A 6,000-nucleotide genomic window follows, 5' to 3' on the forward strand; every position below is an offset into this window, starting at 1 on the left:
TGACATCAAGTTGGGACATGAACTAGCCTTTCTTAACTGCAGTTGCAATCAAATCTCTGACCGTGGTCATTTTTACCACAGGAGAGAACGTTTATGTGTAGTCAATTCCATCTTGTTGTGTGTATCCCTTCACAACTAATCTTGCCTTGAACCTCTCAACACTCCCATCTGCCATATGCTTTATTTTGTATACCCATTTGTATCCTATGACTTTCTTAACAGGGGGAAAAGATACTAAGTCACATGTGGGATTGCTGTATTCGACATCAAATTCCTGAGTCATTGCTTCCTTCCAAGTAGGATTGACAGCAGCTTCCTCATATGAAATTGGCTCCATGTCATGACAAATATTTCTCACAAGAGCCTGACTATCATGGCTTAGTGCTTCAGCAGATATAGAGTTATGGCTAGAGAATAATGTATTAAGTGAAAAGGAGTTATCAGGACATACATGGGGCAACATTCTTTGGTTTTAGGTTTGGAATGGAATGGATATAGTCTTTTAAGTATGCAAGTGTTTTATGTTCTCTGAGGGATCTTCTAAGTCCAATATGTGGTGTAGATGGTGTAGGGCTGTGGGACATAAAATCACCTTCTATAGGGAAGTGGTGATCCATTGATGTGGAACTGCCAGATGCAGGAGATTGATCATGTGAGACTAGGTGAGGAGATAAGTGATTGAAGGGCATTGCAGGTTGTGTGACACTTTACATGTGCTGACTAGTGTGTTGTTCTGGCTCAGCATCCAAACAATCAATAAAAGGAATGGAATTGAGGATTGATGGAAAAGAGCTAGTGTTATTATGCATAGAAAAGGGAAAAACAGACTCATTGAAGGTCACATCTCTAGAAATGTGTATTTTTCTGGTGGCCAGATTTAAGACCTTGTATCCTTTTGTCTCAAAGGGATAACCAACAAAAACATGAGGGGTAGTTCTTGGTTCAAACTTGTCTTTATGAGGTTTAGGGACTGTAGGGTAGCACAAGCACCCAAAACTTCTCATCTGTGAGTACTTAGGTTTCCTTTTGTATAGGAGTTCATATGGACATTTGTTATTCAAGATACTAGAATGGAGTCTGTTTATGATATAGGTTGCACAAAGAATACACTCACCCCAGTACCTAGTCGGTAGTTTTGATTGGAAAAGAAGGGCTCTAGCAGTCTCTACTAAATATTTATGTTTTCTCTCCACTATGCCATTTTGTTGTGGTGTGTAGGGACACTCTTTGGTGTATTATACCTTTGGATTGAAAGAGGAGACTGGCTTGTGTATTGGTGAACTCCAGGCCATTGTCTGATTTAATGATTTTGATTCTGGTATTGAATTGGTTTTCTATCAAGGCTACAAAGGCTTTAATAACTTGAAGGGCATTACTTTTACATGATAGAAGATGAGTGCAGGTGAATCTACTATAGTCATCTACCATGGTGATAAAGTACATGTGGTTATCATGTGTTGTTACATAGTAAGGTCCCCACATATCAACATGCAGTAATTCAAATATTTTGATAGTGATGTTGGTCTTCTGGGGAAAGGGAAGTCTTTCTTGCCTGGCCATAGGGTAAATGGAGAAAAGGAAAGGTTGTTTGGATGAAAAACTAGCAGGTATTGAGGTAATACTCTTCATCTTGACAAAAGGCACATGGCCAAGTCTTTTGTGCCACAGGACATTCACATCATTTCCAACAGGTATGTGAGAATTCAGAGTAAAAGGTTGTTCTTTATTGCTTGCAGATGAACTATTTACAATTGAAAAATGAACACACTTATTCATGAGTAATGAGTTATTTACAGTGCTATGAAGATGACAGTGTGTGTTGCAAGCACAACAACAAGACAAAGGAAGAACACTGATTGTAAGACCGAATTGTTTGGTTTGCAAGCATTTTTGGCATATGAAGTACAAGCCATACATGGCTTTACCAATCACCAGAGGCCTCTTCATTGAAGGGGCCTGCAACAGACATGAATTTTTAGAAAAAACAACCAAACGTTCAGGTTTAGTTAGAGAGTGAACAGAAATCAAATTGTATTTGAAATTTGAAATAGGGTATAAACAACACTTTTTTCAAGATGATTTTAGGTACAAGTGCCATACTGCCAATCTGTGTTACCCTTACTTTATATTTTCTTTTGGGAGAATAACAAGGAGTGGATATGGTAAAGTTATAATTTTGGTCAGTAAGGATTTGTTGAAGGTCATGTGATTTGAAGCCCCCAAAATCCAATATCCAAGAGTCGGCTCTATTTTTGAAACAATTACATGACAGTTTACCAAAGTCAATAGAAGATGTGCATGCAACAATACCTGCAAAGTTGACAGTTACACTGGCTAGATTCACATTGCTTGTGCTCTCTCCTCCATTTCCCATTTGAAAGTGCTGCAGCAGGTTCTTGATCTGCCCATACTGCTCCTGAGTCAAATTAACACCTTGGTTATGCTTTTGTGTACCAGTTTCATCATGTGGTGGAATATCCACTTGAGGGTCATGTATATTTGCAATTGTCTTGCTCACTCTGCTAAAGCCACTATTGGGCTTGAAATTCTTATTTGCATTGTGATGGCCAAAATTATTATTCCCCTTGAAGTTTTGATTTGAATCCTGAGGATATTCATGTAGCTTGTAACACCTTTCTTTGGTGTGCCCTGATTTCTTACAATGCTCACACACTGGCCTTGACCTATTTGCACCATTATAGTTGAGGCTAGGGGAGTAATTGGTCGTGTAACTATTCTGCCTTGAGGTGTTTACATTTAGGGAGGTTAATTCCAAAGCGAGCTGATTACTAGGTCTAATTTCCCTCTGTTTTTCTTCTTGGACTAACAGAGAGAAAGCTTGTACCATTGAAGGTAGTGGATTTATCATCAAAATGTTGCCTCGCACTACAGTATAGACCTTATTAAGGCCAATGAAGGAATTATATTAGTCTCCTATCTTGTTTTGCCTTGTGTATACTCTCTTTGGCTCCACAGGTTCAATGACAAGTACATTGATTTTTAGCACTTAGGTTGCTTAGTTCTTCCCACAGCTTTTTCATCTTAGTGTAATATCCATAAGAGTGCGGATGTAACGACCCGACTTGTCATTTTAAGAATTAACACCCCGTTCAACGACTTAAGGTCCCGGACAACTTCATAATATGTATTATGACCTGCGAGTGTGGTCGAGTTTGATTTTTCGGAAGATTTAGAATTTAATTGAAAGAGAAATTCTCATTTTTGAAGCTTAAATGGAAAAAGTTGACCAGAGAGTTGACTTTTGAACAAACGGCCTCAGAATAGAATTTTGATGATGTCAATAGCTTCGTATGGTGATTTCAGACTTAGGCGCGTGTTGGGATTTGGATTTGGAGGTCCGTAGGACAATTCGACGCATTTTGGCGAAAGTTGGAAAATAGACGATTTTCGGAAAGTACGATCGAACGTTGAATTTTTTATAACGAGGTCGGAATCTGATTTTGGAAATTGGAATAGGTCTGTTATATTATTTATGACTTTCGTACAAAATTTGAGGTCAATCAGACTTGATTCGATAGGTTTCGGCATCAAATATATAAGTTGGAAATTTCATAATAGACTAAAGTTTCAAGTGAGTTCGCACAAGACTTAACTTCAAACGAGCACACCTCTATTGATATGAAGATTTATATGGTGTATTATATATCAAAAGAAAGGTCTATGTGTCTAGTTTCCAACACTTCAAACCGTTTGTCATTTGGACATTCCTACACGAAGTTATGACTAAATTACCAAAGGCTGTCAGAATGCGATTCTACGACAATTATGTGACCACTATGCGATAGCAAAATGGTTATGCGACCGCGAGCTGGTCGCAAAATGGTCCAGAACAGCCCAGATCTGGGAACTGATTTATGCGATCATTGTGCGACCCGCACATCAATTTTGCGGTCCATTGTGCGACCGCAAAACTGAGTTCGGAGGGTTAATTTTTCTATTTTCATAACCCGACCCTATTTTGATAAATAGGCTTTGGGGTTTATTTTGGAGCAATTATCTGAGATTTTTTAGAGAGAAGTGAGAGTGTTCTAGAGAGAGAAAGTAGATGAAGTATTTTTTTCATCAAAAATTTGTCCAAACTTTGAAATCCAACAAGGAAATCTCACAAGTTCTTCATCTAAGAGGTAAGGTTCCATACCCTAGTTTTCAATTTCAAATTTGGGTAGAAGATGGTTGATTAGGAGTATGATTCTTGGGTATGAGAGTATTATTTATACATGCATGTACCAATAAGATTTGTGGAAAGATTGTTGAGCTAAAATAAGTAAAGATTGGGTTGAGGAGTGAAGGAAACCTTGTAGAAGAATCTTGTAGTCGAATTTGCACACCTAGTGATTGATAAAATGCTCAAATGAGCTGAAACCATGAAATCTTCCTAATTATGATTCACTTTTGTTATGTTTCTAAATAGATTGAAGTTGCTAGGATTTTCGGAATCTCGTAGTAATGTAAGGAAGGCTCAAGAAAGATTGGAGTCGTCCGAAGGTCTATTCACGTGAGAAAGCTATTTTGGAATATCGGCCTAACTTCAAAAAAGTAAGTATCTTGCCTAACCTTGAGTGGGGGAATTACCCCTTAGGCATTGAGTCTTATGTGGAAAAAAATTATGTTATTGAAAACCATCTACGCGAGGTGACGAGTACGTACTTGGTTTATATGTGCATATTATATCGATTGAAATTTGTAGACGCCCTTAAATATTAAATTGGAAAATTGTTGTAACTTATTAAATTCCTTATTTGTCATGCCTCATTCCTTGTTTGACGAGGTTATTTTTATATGATAATTTGGTGTGATTTCCACTTGACTTTTATGTGAACTCTGTGTTTGTTTGAGTTCCCATTTTTATGGAAAACACTTTCATTATCGATTTTTCCTACAGATAATTTAAATGGAAAATTTAGTTAATAAGATGAATAAATCTATTTATTTCTTGAAGTTGTGATTTAAACGAGGTGTTGTTCCTTGATGAATTACTTCTCAGTTCACGTTGTTGAAAATTTAGTATTGAATTATAAAGGTCGTGAATCATGTTAAGGCAAAGTGCTAAATTGTGAAATATTATTCGGTTGAGTTGTTCATTCCCGAACATTTTGTTAAGATGTTGTACACATTATGATCGAGTCGTGGGCTCCTTATGGTGAAACAATAAGGTATTGTTGATTTATCTGAAAAGTTATAATATTTGAGCACTTGATGTGCAATTTGTGATATGTTGTAATGTTGGAGCACTTCATGTGCAATTTATGATATGTTGAAATATTTGAGCACTTGATGTGCAATTTTTGATATGTTGAAATATTGTAGCACTTGATGTGCAATTTGTGATATGTTGTAATATTTTAGCACTTGATGTACAATTTGTGATATGATGTAATATTAGGACACTTGAGGTGCAAGTTGTATTATGCGGTGATATTTGGGCACTTGAGGTACGATTTGTGATATATTATGATATTGATACGCATGCGGTGAGATAAGGGTAGCTTGAAATGCGTGGCTAGTAAGGAAACTACTAGAAGTCATGCGGTGATATAAGGGCAGGGTGTTGAAATGCATGTGGTGAGATAAGGGTGACTTGAAACACGTGGCCAGTAGGGGAACTACTAGAAGTCATGCGGTGTGATAAGGGTGGCTAAAACGCACGATGTTATTTCGGAAAAAACGATTTCTTTAAAAAAATAAAATAAATGTGAAGGCTCCCGCGGTAATATAAGTAAATGAGATATTGTGAATTTATTTATGATTTGGAACTACGAGGCGGTACCTCGGGAGTGCTCTGTTGATATATCTTTATTTATGTTCTTGTCTGGGGTGATTTTGTTCCATTTAATATGTAAATTCTTGTCTTCTTCCGTGATGTATTAGTTGACTTTATTATTATGTGTCTTGTGCTCCTAGTTGTATCGTGTTGGCTTTGGCTTTGGCTCTTTAGTACGAGACTCTGAAGAAGTATATTTCTGGGTTTTTTTTTTACTG

Source organism: Nicotiana tabacum, chromosome 4, assembly GCF_000715075.1.
Source record: "Nicotiana tabacum cultivar K326 chromosome 4, ASM71507v2, whole genome shotgun sequence".
In the NCBI taxonomy this organism is placed as follows: domain Eukaryota; kingdom Viridiplantae; phylum Streptophyta; class Magnoliopsida; order Solanales; family Solanaceae; genus Nicotiana; species Nicotiana tabacum.